The following is a 15,018-nucleotide window of genomic DNA, read 5'->3' as shown; positions in this document are numbered from 1 at the left end:
CCGCAGTAGACATTTTTGGTCCGATTCCGAAAACTAACAGAGGTTTTTGCTACATCTTTGTCGCTGTTGAGCTCACTTCAAAATTTGTTACTTTCACTCCATTACGCAAAGCTACTGCTAAAACTGTTTCGAAAGCATTTGTAAAATATTTTCTATTTCATGTAGGGCATGTGATGAAGGTAATTTCTGACAATGGATCTCAATTTCGTTCTGGTACATGGACACGTATGTTACGAGCTAGAAACATTTCTCCGATTTATATATCCAAGTACCATGCTTCTTCGAACCCCTGTGAAAGATTAATGAAAGAAGTTGGTAAGCTGTGCCGAATATACTGCCACAAAAGACATATTGATTGTGATACACACATACTCTCATTCCAAGATGTAATTAATTCCATTCCAAATGAATCCACTATGCTATCTCCGTCTGTTATATTGAAAAACGTTGAACCACCAAACAAAATTAAAGAATTAGTGAACTTCCCTAAATGTCGTCGACTAAGACACCACGAAATAATTGACATTGCGCTGAACAACATCAAACGTGCCGCAGAGCGCCGGAGAAGACAGCAAAAACAGGTTTGTAGACGCCGAGACTTTCACATTGGACAGAAAATATTAGTACGTACACACTATTTATCCAGTAAATTAAAAGGTAAGTGCAGTAAATTTGAACTTCTATACGCAGGTCCATATCGGATTCGCAGCATCCCTCACCCCAATGTTGTACACGTCGAAACTTTGAGAACCAGAAAATCGAAAGGCAACCACCATATCTCAAACATTAAACCGTTTATTGAATGAAGACACTTTATGATTCAACACACTATGATGCCATTTACTAATGCAATTATATTCACCTGACTAATTACTGATGATTATCGTATTTTTTCTTGGCAAGTGCCCGGCAAGGTAAGGTTAGCAGGTCGCTTTTCTTGTCGTTACACATCAGACCATGCACATTTTCCATTTTTTTTGTGTATATGATTATACTCCAGTTTTGTTTGTATGCACTGTGAAATAGTTAAGATATAACACACCAGTTGACTTTGACATTTTTTTTTTGCCCTATGATATCTCAACATCGTCACTGTTTTACATTTTCTTTTGCTGCTGCATTGTGATATTCTCTGTACATTTTGCATCTGAACACTGTCAATGTCTTTGACATATTACGTTTTCTGTCATGTTATGCTGTATGGTTAATTATGTTACCATAAACCAGTCATTATCTAGTGGGTATATGATTTAAATGCAAGACATTAATCTTTGTTCATCAATTTCAGAAAGAAATGATGCGTGTAAGAAATAAATTCAACAGAAATGGGAATTTCACCTACGGAATAAACGATAGAAGATGCAATAACTTTATGAGGAAGAGTAAATGGATCAGGATTAACAAGCATTGACAAGAATATACTATGCTCATCGTAGAATAGCAGTCTTAACTAATTTTTTCTTTCAGAATACAAGGTGATTGATGCAGGCTTTCAGACAGAACTACACATCTTAGTTTTAGTGATGAAATATGCTAGAGATAAGGAATAGTTGTGTAATGAGTAATGAAGTGATTTTTTGCAGATGATAATGAATGCTGATGAATAATGATGAAGGATATGGTATTATGAATAATGAAGTTTTTCTTTACAGGTGATGATAATAATGAAGTTATGATAATATGGATAATGAATAATGAAGTTTTTTCTTTACAGATGAGGATAATGTTGAAGTTATGTATTTAGGCTATGTAGTTGTTTAAGTATTTGTTGCAGTTTGTTTTGACAGCAGGTGTTATATTGCATAGTAGGATGACGGAAAGTTTTGGAAAGGACAGCTATGGAACACATTTTTATACACATTTCACTACCTGTTAATTCGAAGTTCACTACTTTTCAGCATAGTATGCGTTTCTTCTTTCAACTCAATAATCCATTTTGTATTTTTTTTTCAGGAGAAGTTTTTCATGATACTTACTAAACCTGTTACTTATTATACCTGTTCTAGTACTTGCATTTTTATTTTTTTACCCATTTGTGTTTATCATTTATAAATGTGATCACATATACTGCCTTGTTACATAACCTTGCTACAGCTGACTCATGACGAATGACGTTACCTATCCTCATTTGCAGCAATAGGTCAAAAGCAAATAGTGTTATGCCTCAGCAATTAATTATCGATCCCAACGCAATGCATTGCTAACAAAAAAATGTATTACCAGTCCCAAATAGTGATACCAGTTTGAGAAAGTTCTGAGTAATGCTGAACAGCAATGAATAATATGTCACTTGGAAAATGATTAATTAATTATGCTATGCTTTGTAACTGGAAAAGAATGTGATTGTTTCATAATGCTTTGTAATTAGGAGAAGGCTAATGATTAATACTATATTGGAATGACAAATGATTAATTAACTATGCTATACTTTGTAACTGGAAAAGAATGTGATTGTTTGATAATGCTTTGTAATTAGAAAAAAAGCAAATGATTCTTACTATATTGAAATGACAAGTGATTAATTATGCTTTGTAACTGGACAAGAATGAGATTACTATTGGAATGACAAATGATTAATTAACTATGCTATACTTTGTAACTGGAAAAGAATGCGATTATTTCATAATGCTTTGTAACTAGGAAAAGAAGGTTACTGATTCTATGTAAAACAATTAATGAACATTTTTCTGTAATACTACATACATGGTACAGAAATGTTCAACAACTGGGCTATGAATGCCGCAAACTACTAATGAAGAATGGTATGTGACATAATGTCCTTCACCTTATGAGCTAATTACCCTGAATTACTGCAATGTCCATTTGTCCTGTCTATCCTAGTGATCATGGAGCACTATCTTTGGTTTTGCACTAATTCTACGTTGGTGTGCCTTGTAAGAGCGTGGTGTTGACACGACATGCTGTCCACCACCGTGAGCGATGAAGACGTTATTATGGTCCCACTGTTTGGTGTACCTAATGTACTGCCAAAATGAAAACATGGAATATTACTACGACAGTTCAGTGTCTTGGCTACGCTAATAAATTCTGATGGGAAAAGAACTTCAAGTTGTGTCACTTGGTGTTGTACTTCTGTGGAAAGATATGGACTTTCAGAACAGCTGTGTGCAATCTAAAGTGCTACAACCATGATGCAATCCTTCCCTTTCCTATCCTAATTCTTGTCACATAGTGAAAATCATTTTTTTGCTAACATCATTTATGTTCATGGGTTATACATTTTTTTTTGATTCGCTGAACTCCAGTGCGAGTACACTTATGTCACTTGTCGATATGATTTGTTTTTTTTGCCATTATGTTTATTTGTTGTGAAAATGCTAAAGACATTTTTCGATTTGTTCTGAAGTACAGTATATGTGCACTCTTGTCTTTTATATTGTATATACATTTTTATTTTTTTGATGATATGTTCTGAACTACAGTGCATGTGCACTTATGTTAGGTGTTAATATGTTTTCTACTGAACTTCAGTGCCCGTGCACTTTTCTCATTTTTCAATATGAATTGTACTCATTCTGTATATTCAATACTTCAGTGCGTATGCACTTATGTCATTTGTTACTCATTGTATATACATTTCATCATTTACTGATATGTTCTCAACTGCAGTGCATGTGCACTCATGTCATTTGTCAACATGATTTTTTTTGCCAGTCTGTTTATTTGTTCTGAATATGTTAAAGAATTTCTTCAGTGCGTGTGCACTCTGTTATCTGTCAAATAATTTGTATATACAGTTTTCTGATTTGCTAATATGTTTTGTACTCATATTTTGTCTTTGTCTGATATATTTTGTACTCGGTGCATGTGCACAACATTTAATTTATGTACTAAATTTGAATATTCTGTAAATTGTAAAAATTTCTTGCGATGGCAAGTCCAAATGACTCACCATCGCTGCCAAATTTTTGCCCCCCCCAGTGGAGGGTTATGAAACACGTATGTAACGTAGCAGCGATGGTGAGGCACGTTAAAATCTTTGACCAGAGAGCCTATTATTGTGGTTAGTCTGCGCTTGACCGCGCGAGTGTTGCGAGCAGTACGCGAGTAGCAGTAGGCCAGTGCAGTCTGTCGATAGCAGTAGCTCAGTTCAGTTGCGTCCAGCAGTACGCTAGTAGTCGTCATGCAGTACAGTTGCGAGCAGTCTGTCAGTGGGCAGTCTGTGAGCAGTCCAGTCGGTCAGTAGTAGCAGCCCAGTGCAGTTGTGTGATGTAGTCTGTCGGCAGTAGTGGTCTAGTCCTGTCACGGTCGCGAGCGGGACTCAGTCGGCGAGCGTCGACATGGCATTCTGGTCAAGATGCTGAATGAGGTATATTGTTAATGTAGGTAATCATCAGATAATGTAAAGTTTATTTATTGTAATTAATTTCCAACAAGTGCCCCAATAATAATTTTGATTTCAAAGCAATTTTTACAAAAAAAATTTATTTAATTGAACTAACGATTTCGTTCCACTTCCCTTAAAGAAAAGTTTCAGTTAAATTTCAAAAAAAAATATATTATTTGCAATGCAGTTCCTCCAAGCCGTGGGCAACAATAAGAGCAGAAATTTGACATGCAGTTATACTGAGGTAAGACTTTAATTCTGATTTTTTTGCACAGGGCCAAAGACCGATATTTCGGTTTAATTGAATTTTCATTGTCACTGAAGTTTCATTAGCACTGAATTGTTTTTCATCATTTTCGTGACAGCTTATACTTTCAGTCAGATTTCGATTGGGGAGGTTACACCCTCCACACCCACACTTGCATTGTGACCATTCAGAAAGATCTGTCACGCCTTCTTTGGTTAGTACGTAAAACAATTTCCGCCGAAAATACAGCGAGCCCAGTGTGCTAACCACTGCGCCACGTTTGGAGTATGATGTAAATGAAATCATCTCAGTCTTCGTGAACTGACACCAGAACCGCTGTGTAAACTCATGACTCTTTCAGAGAAGAGTCATGAGTGGGGAATTTTGAGTAAAACATACACATTTCACTGCTTGCCACGTTAAAATTTAGTTCTTTTGCTAAAACTCAGCGGAGCTTGCACAGTCTCACCACACTAACACGCGCATACGCAATTTGCGAGAGTTCTGAAACAGTGGTTCATTAAGTTTGTTAATTGAGGAACTGAGGAAAAGTAATGTCACCATCTTATGTAAAAGCACCATTTCGGTACAAAATAAACGTGTAATGACTTCAGTTATGTTGTTCCAAAACCCACAGCATTTCTCGTTTCATCAGCTATCGATGGGCCTTAAAAACAACATTCTTTCGTCGGAAAAGCCTGTAGCTAGTGGAATAACACAGTAGATAATGAAATTTTGCATAATAACCACAGGGAAAAATACTCTCCTATTTGTGTGCTATCATTTCCCAAAACCTGATTTCGTTATCTCAAACCGATTTGAAACATGAGGAATGTTGTGGATATTTGGCTCTGGTTTTATAGCTGGCGCCGTCCGATCGCAAATGAGCGCGCTATGTCAGATCAATTTTCACGAGACTGGTGACAGACAGAAACCTCAACCAACTCTAAAGAAAAATTCAATGTGTTAGCTAAATTTCATACACAGCAATATATTATGCAATATGCACCAGACGAAAAATCATAGCGACCCCTATTTTTCACCGCAAACTTTTTCGAATTTCACGTAGTGTCTTACTTCTGCGTAAATATCACAGTCACTATGACCGTTAAAGAAATAATGGGCACGCCGGCCGAAGTGGCCGAGCGGTTCTAGGCGCTACAGTTTGGAACCGCGCGAACGCTGCGGTGGCAGTTTCGAATCCTGCCTCGGGCATGGATGTGTGTGATGTCCTTAGTTTAGCTAGGTTTAAGTAGTTCTAAGTTCTAGGGGACTGATGACCTCAGAAGTTAAGTCCCATAGTGCTCAGAGCCAATAATGGGCACACCATGACGAACTTGACATTTGACGAACTTGACATTTAAAGCTAAAATTAAAGCAAAAAGCAAATATTTTAAACAAACAATTTCTACAAAATCGTTTGAGAAACGTTACAGGGTGTGCACGCCGATTCTGTCATTGCCGACAGGCCGATAGGTGGCGAACGCTTGTCGGCCTCCCCTTCTGAATAAACGAGTGAACTCGCCCAGCTCTTCTCTGGACGAAAACTGGCATTGCCCATAGGCCACCGTAACCTGCGCGACCTATAATAGCGTAATAGCAAGAAAAGCGAGCATCTCCCCCCCCCTCCCCCCTTCCCTGCACGTTCTCGCTTGTTGAATTCGCAAATCATGCAATATCTCCTTATTTCCCGCCCCCATATGGCCTAGGAATTAGATCGGCCGTCTTGTAATGAATATTTAAGACAACATCAAAGAGGAATTTCAGCCAAAGATTTTCCGAAAGAGGAGACGATGGGCACAAAGTTCTGCTGTAGCACGCCATTGTTATAGATCAGTAAGCATTCCCTGTCTTCTCCGCCACTAGTCGTAAACTGATATACGGAATACTTAATCCGCCATTACATACCAACTAATATGGTGAGGCATTTAAATCTGTTTTTGGACATATCTGGAAAACTAAAAATCAGATGAAAGAAAGGTTCTTAGAAAAATTGTTTGTTTTGAACGGTGACATCTGATGACGACAGGAAGCGGCAGAGGGGACCGACTTTGAAATCTTAGATAGGAACGCCCATTTTTTATTGCCGATTCGGATTCTCCTGGAAAAACAGGTAACTTTTGTATTTAACATTTTCTTTCGTTGCTTTGTACTTGGCGCCGTAATCGACAGAAATCAAAAGGGTTAAACACCCTTGAAAAATAATATCTCAAGAAATACACATCATATTAGGATCACTGTTGAGAAAGGCAGTTATTCTAAAATCTTTAACGAGAAACCGGTTTTAAAGGTAAAAAATAGATTAGTTCTCGACATATCGCACGAGTCTCAGGAATTTTGCAAAGAAGTGTTCTGCGCATGCTGCTTGAGCATAAATTCTATCCACATCAGTTATCGTCGCATCAAAAGCTACATTTCTCCAGATATTGCCATTTTCAACGGTTTATAAGCCATTTTGACAGCGCCAGCCATAACACAACGAAAATAATGTTATATAGAAAAGGTACGTATTTTTTTCCCAGAGAATACTAATCTGCAAAAAGAAAAAAAATGGGAATTCCTATTTATTGATCATCCTTCCATCCCCTGGGGTTGTGGTAGAGGGGCAAGGTCGAGTTCGGAGTTGTTGTATGTCCCCCTTCGAGACAAACAACTTATATTATAACCTTTCTTTTAATCCAATTTATAGTTTTCCAGACAATTCCAAAAACAGTTTAAATACCTCATCCTGTGTTGGTACGGCGGCGTATGCAATATTAATGACAGAATTTATTGCTCAAGGTCGCATGCCATAGAATAGGTGAAAAATAAAGTCTGAACTAGTTATCGCCAACGTTTCACTCGAAAACAAATATTTACGGAAAAACTTCCTAGCACTTAAATTTGTATTCAACCTCAGCATATTAACCTTTTTTCCGGTAATATTTTTCTTGCAATTGCCAGTCTCCATTTTGTATCCACACCAACTCACCATTCATCAGTTGCTTTGCTGCCCAAATACGAAAACTATTCTATTGCTTTTTGTGTTAAATTCACTAACCTAATTTCCTCAGCATTGCATGATTTAGTTCGACTACATTCCAGAACAGTTCTTTTACTTTTGTCGGTGTCTCCTTTAACCTCTTTTCAAGAGACTATTCACTCCTTTAACCCATCTTAAGTACTAGTCCTTTTCCATCTCTGATGGAATTACAGTGTCTTCTGCAAACCTCGATGTTTTTGGTTTTTAACCCTAAACTTTAATTCCTTTTCCAAATTTCTCCTTGGACCCTTAACTGCATCATCACTGTACAAACTGAATAATATCGGAGATGTTTGCAAGACGTGCTGCAGCAGACCCGAATCTTGTGGAACAATAAGTGGTGCCTATCGTACCAACAAAGCGGAAGGCATTATTCTAGCTATACTATCACATATCCCTGCACGACCCTGGTGCTCCCTTGGTATGTACCACAGAAAGTTTCTGGTCACTGTGTTCCACTCCCGTTTTAATCACTGACGGTTCAGACTGCACATCTAACGACTACAACTGACTTGTCCCATACCATTGCGGCACGGAAGAGGACGTGGACCACATCATTCACGGCTACCTACTGCGATACCGCGCGAGAGCCGAACTGCTGCAGTGCTTGTTGTTTACTGGACAACAAAAAAATGGTTCAAATGGCTCTGAGCACTATGGGACTTAACATCTATGGTCATCAGTCCCCTAGAACTTAGAACTACTTAAACCTAACTAACCTAAGGACATCACACAACACCCAGTCATCACGAGGAAGAGAAAATCCCTGACCCCGCCGGGAATCGAACCCGGGAACCCGGGCGTGGGAAGCCAGAACGCTACCGCACAACCGCGAGCTGCGGACAATTACTGGACAACAGCTTCGTACCATGTGAAGACACTACTCACAGCTGGTGATGTTTCGTTGTATATATCATTTTTTGGAAGCAGAACTCATCGTCATTTAATTGTTCTGTATAAATCTCTGTGAATATTCTATGTGAGTCTTGAGTGGTCGCGCGCGCGTTTGTGTGTGTGTGTGTGTGTGTGTGTGTGTGTGTGTGTGCGTGTGTGATGAATGTGGCTGCAATCATGTACAGGGCTATTACAAATGATTGAAGCGATTTCATAAATTCACTGTAGCTCCATCCATTGACATATGGTCACGACACACTACAGATACGTAGAAAAACTCATAAAGTTTTGTTCGGCTGAAGCCGCACTTCAGGTTTCTGCCGCCAGAGCGCTCGAGAGGGCAGTGAGACAAAACGGCGACAGGAGCCGAGAAAGCGTATGTCGTGCTTGAAATGCACTCACATCAGTCAGTCATAACAGTGCAACGACACTTCAGGACGAAGTTCAACAAAGATCCACCAATGCTAACTCCATTCGGCGATGGTATGCGCAGTTTAAAGCTTCTGGATGCCTCTGTAAGAGGAAATGAACGGGTCGGCCTGCAGTGAGCGAAGAAACGGTTGAACGCGTGCGGGCAAGTTTCACGCGTAGCCCGCGGAAATCGACGAATAAAGCAAGCAGGGATCTAAACGTACCACAGCCGACGGTTTGGAAAATCTTACGGAAAAGGCTAAAGCAGAAGCCTTACCGTTTACAATTGCTACAAGCCCTGACACCCGATGACAAAGTCAAACGCTTTGAATTTTCGGCGCGGTTGCAACAGCTCCTGGAAGAGGATGCGTTCAGTGCGAAACTTGTTTTCAGTGATGAAGCAACATTTTTTCTTGATGGTAAAGTGAACAGACACAATGTGCGAATCTGGGCGGTAGAGAATCCTCACGCATTCGTGCAGCAAATTCGCAATTCACCAAAAGTTAACGCGTTTTGTGCAATCTCAAGGTATAAAGTTTATGGCCCCTTTTTCTTCTGCGAAAAAAACGTTACAGGACACGTGTATCTGGACATGCTGGAAAATTGGCTGATGCCACAACTGGAGACCGACAGCGCCGACTTCATCTTTCAACAGGAAGGTGCTCCACCGCACTTCCATCATGATGTTCGGCATTTCTTAAACAGGAGATTGGAAAACCGATGGATCGGTCGTGGTGGAGATCATGATCAGCAATTCATGTCATGGCCTCCACGCTCTCCCGACTTAACCCCATGCGATTTATTTCTGTGGGGTTATGTGAAAGATTCAGTGTTTAAACCTCCTCTACCAAGAAACGTGCCAGAACTGCGAGCTCGCATCAACGATGCTTTCGAACTCATTGATGGGGACATGCTGTGCCGAGTGTGGGAGGAACTTGATTATCGGCTTTATGTCTGCCGAATCACTAAAGGGGCACATATGGAACATTTGTGAATGCCTAATAAAACTTTTTGTGTTTTTGTATGTGTGTGCAAAGGATTGTGAAAATATCTCAAATAATAAAGTTATTGTAGAGCTGTGAAATCGCTTCAATCATTTGTAATAACCCTGTATTTGAGGCTGGCAGAATGAATACTGTCCGAAGGAAAAAAATCGTGTCCTTCGACTCTTATAATTGCAGTCTTGTTTGAACCGATAACGTGTCGCATTTTGGGGAGAAAAGAGTGCTAACTACAATTTGACTCAGATATGGCAGGGGAACATATTCTGAGGCGTGAAAGAACAGTTACTACAGTATCTGAGGGAAGAGTGGGACCGGGGGTGGGGGATGTTAACAACTGTAGAGAGAGGCGGTCTTGGCCACGATAAAGGGTCTCAAGGGGACTCAAGTCGCAGTAGTTGTTCGGAGGTGGAGAGGCTTGTACAGGACGGAGCAGCGTGGAGAGCTGCACAAACCAGTCTTCGAACTGAAGGCCGCAACAACAACAAATAGATAGATATTACCGTGTGATTACTAACCCAGCGCAAACTAACCGATTTGACACCATTTTTGTGGACTGCGTGCTGATGGGTGCCGTTGAATTATCAAAGTTTTAAAAAGGTTGAAATTTGTGTGCTGAAACTTGGAAACTGTGTGTGGCAAACCTACCTCTTACTTAACCATGTTTCTTACAACCATTCTGCATAGCTTGTACACTTTAGCAGTAGTACGAACCCTGTTTTTGTTTATATAAAAATACAGTGTCTCGGTGTACTGCTAGCAATGTGAAAGCAGATGTTCTAAATTCCAATTACAATATCGTCCATGTATTGTGACCTGGAATAGCCTCTGCTAACCTACTTTTGAACAGGAACAGTATCTGTGTCAACGGCTGTCGAAGTGTACGGTGCCTGTGGAGCCTAGTTTACACGACGACACTGGGTTGCGCCACTCGTTGCGTGGAATGAGTTGCAGGCAACTGGTTTCACATTTAACTCAGCACACGGCACCACCAGTATACACTTCAGTTTCGTCGTTATGAGGGTCCCTGAGTCGTGTCTGAAACGAAAGTTTTGGCAGCTGCACGTGGCACGGGTTGTGGTGGAGTTAAATCTAATGCGTGGAATCACTGCGTAAGAAAAAAATAAGAAACGTGTTTCGATTCGTGACTGGATGAATAACAGACGTCAGCTCGGTTGCTCAGCATTCTTGATGAAATAATTTATAATGGAAGACCCAAGAAGTTCTTTCAGTTATCTTAGAATGTCACCAAAACTGTTCACGTTTCTTCTAAATAGAGTTAATTATCCGATAAGAAGCAAAGATACTGTAATGCACGAAGCACTGTTGCCAGAACTGAAATTACATATCATATTGTGTGCATTACAATCGAGAGCACTCGGCTTCTTATAAGATGCGGTTTTAGTTGGTGATGACGCTTTTTGATTAACACCATTAATTATTAACATTAACGGTAATAATTATTAACATTAACAGTAATAATTATTAACATTAACAGTAATAATTATTAACATTAACAGTGTATTTTTGTAATCAGCATCACTGAAATCCCACAAGCACCTATGCAAAGAATAGATATCCAAAAAGCGAACTTTTTTTCGTTCCCCACTTCATATTTCAGTTTGTCTACACACTATGATGAAAGAATATAATAATTCCAATCCCAAAGAAAGCAGGTGTTGACAGATGTGAAAATTACCGAACTATCAGTTTAATAAGTCACAGCTGCAAAATACTAACACGAATTCTTTACAGACGAATGGAAAAACTGGTAGAAGCCAAGCTCGAGGAAGATCAGTTTGGATTCCGTAGAAACACTGGAACACGTGAGGCAATACTGACCTTACGACTTATTTTAGAAGAAAGATTAAGGAAAGGCAAACCTACGTTTCTAGCATTTGTAGACTTAGAGAAAGCTTTTGACAATGTTGACTGGAATACTCTCTTTCAAATTCTGAAGGTGGCAGGGGTAAAATACAGGGAGCGAAAGGCTATTTACAATTTGTACAGAAACCAGATGGCAGTTATAAGAGTCGAGGGACATGAAAGGGAAGCAGTGGTTGGGAAGGGAGTAAGACAGGGTTGTAGCCTCTCCCCGATGTTCTTCAATCTGTATATTGAGCAAGCAGTAAAGGAAACAAAAGAAAAATTCGGAGTAGGTATTAAAATTCATGGAGAAGAAATAAAAACTTTGAGGTTCGCCGATGACATTGTAATTCTGTCAGAGACAGCAAAGGACTTGGAAGAGCAGTTGAATGGAATGGACAGTGACCTGAAAGGAGGATATAAGATGAACATCAACAAAAGCAAAACAAGGATAATGGAATGTAGTCTAATTAAGTCGGGTGATGCTGAGGGAATTAGATTAGGAAATGAGGCACTTAAAGTATGAAAGGAGTTTTGCTATTTGGGGAGCAAAATAACTGATGATGGTCGAAGTAGAGAGGATATAAAATGTAGACTGGCAATGGCAAGGAAAGCGTTTCTGAAGAAGAGAAATTTGTTAACATCCAGTATTGATTTAAGTGTCAGGAAGTCATTTCTGAAAGTATTCGTATGGAGTGTAGCCATGTATGGAAGTGAAACATGGACGATAACTAGTTTGGACAAGAAGAGAATAGAAGCTTTCGAAATGTGGTGCTACAGCAGAATGCTTAGGATTAGATGGGTAGATCACATAACTAATGAGGAAGTACTGAATAGGATTGGGGAGAAGAGAAGTTTGTGGCACAACTTGACCAGAAGAAGGGATCGGTTGGTAGGACATGTTCTGAGGCATCAAGGGATCACCAATTTAGTATTGGAGGGCAGCGTGGAGGGTAAAAATCGTAGAGGGAGACCAAGAGATGAATACACTAAGCAGATTCAGAAGGATGTAGGTTGCAGTAGGTACTGGGAGATGAAAAAGCTTGCACAGGATAGAGTAGCATGGAGAGCTGCATCAAACCAGTCTCAGGACTGAAGACCAGAACAACAACACACAACACTCTATGAAAACACATAACCTCAAAACTCATGCTACTAGTGTCACCAAAGTTGGGACACGCCGAAAGTGTTTAGTTTCACCGAGTTGCGCAAACACGCGGCGCGCATGCGCAGTGGCCGGTAGCGCAGTTGCCTGAAACCTAGTGGCGTCGTGTAAACTAGGCTTAACTCTAAACTGTGAATGAACCGCCACAACAGTACACAGGATGGCTTCCTCAGCAAACTGAAAGTTTGTTCTGTTAGAAAATGCACTACTGAATTATGTACAAAAGACTGCAAATGAGTACTATTACCTACCTTCGTCTCAGAAAGTACGTTTAGGCTCTATTATTGTTTCTAACCGGCAATGGATAGCTCAGCTCTCTTCTGTCTGCTTATCTGCTTAATACGAGACGCTGAACTGCATGTCCCTGAAACGAATCACTGCTCGGCTAGTTGCCTTATCATTTACTTTAAGCTGTTTCCAAACAAGAATAAATGCAGCTAACTGTCTACGCAGTTGTGGAAGGTATGACAGTGCAGTAATGTTAGGATTTGCAATCAAACTTTGAGAATATACTTAGTGAAATGTTGGCAAATAAATCAGAAGGTTGCTTTATACTGAAATGTTATTATGATTCTTTAACAGAACAAAAATGGATCAATTAACCTGCAGACCATATTCTTTCTTTAGAAGTATTATGAACAATGGAAACTGATTCAGGCACTCAGTACTTAAGTTACAAAATTTCCTCTTTGCTATTCTTATAAAACACTTTTGACTGCAAGTGAATGGTGAGGAATAATAAGTAAAATTCTGAACAGATGACCGATACTTTGCAGTGGATACCAAAAAGTAGATACTGTTGAACAAAATAAATTATTTACAGTACAATAAATACACGGTTAACGCTTGCAGCAAATAAGAATTCTGTTTACGTTAGATTTTTTTTCAGAAGTCTGTCTCCATATCTTAGTGGCCAGTGGAACGCCATGCGATGGCTCCATGTTCGATCCCCGGCCGGGTGGGACATTTTCGGTTTGGGGGGACTGGGTGTTGTGTTGTCCTCGCTATCATTTCATCATCGACACGCAAGTCGCCGAAATGGCGTCAACTAGAAAGGCTTGCACCAGGTAACCGGTCTACCCAGGGAGGCCCTTTTATTTTCCAAATGTGCTGTCTCTCTACAAAATCATCTGAGAAATCATCCTCTATTCTCAGTCACGCCAGCGAACATGTCAAATAAAATTCATTCTCTATTTAGCACGTCCTGCCTCAAAGCACTTCATATGTCGACTGCTCTACTAACACTCCTATAGTAGATTCTCTGTCTCTCGCGATCTCTGCTGCTAATGCAATCTCTGGCAGTCAAACGGTAACATACCGCTCATTTGTTCAAGCATTAAAAGGTAATCGTAATGGTAAACATTCCAAACAAAGCTGCCATCTTTCTTGATATATAAACCTTTCAAGGTTAAATGTGACAGTTAACCGATGTCATATTATAGAACAAATCCGCTACCAAAACTTTCGTACTTCGCATTGACCATCTTTATTTGTACTGCGATAGTCTTTGGACGTCTGCTCTCCGCTCCCATTTACGCAACACTATTTTTACATACACTGAAGAGCCAAAGAAATGGTACACCTGCCTAATATCGTGCAGGGCCCCCACGAGCACGCATAACTGTCGCAACACGACGTGGATGGACTCGACTAATGTCTGAAGTAGTGCTGCAGGGAACTGACACCATGAATCCTACAGGGCTGTCCATAAATCCGTAAGAGTACAAGCGGCTGGAGATCTCTTCTGAACAACACGTTGCAAGGCATCTCAGGTATGCTCAATAATGCTCATGTCTGGGGGGAGGGGGGGAGGCTCTGGTGGCCAACTGAAGTGTTTGAAGTCAAAACACTGTTTCTTGAGCCACTCTGTAGCAAATCTGAACGTGTGGGGTGTGGCATTCTCATGCTGGAATTGCCCAAGTCCGTCGGAATGCACAATGGACATGAATGGATGCAGGTGATAAAGACAGGATGCTTACATACGCGTCACCTGTCAGAGTCGTATCAGAACGTATCAGGGGTCCCATATCACTCCAATGGCACACGCCCCACACCATTACAAAT

This window comes from Schistocerca americana, chromosome 1, assembly GCF_021461395.2.
Source record: "Schistocerca americana isolate TAMUIC-IGC-003095 chromosome 1, iqSchAmer2.1, whole genome shotgun sequence".
NCBI classification, from domain to species: Eukaryota; Metazoa; Arthropoda; class Insecta; order Orthoptera; family Acrididae; genus Schistocerca; species Schistocerca americana.
Note: the sequence above shows the minus strand (reverse complement) of the source record.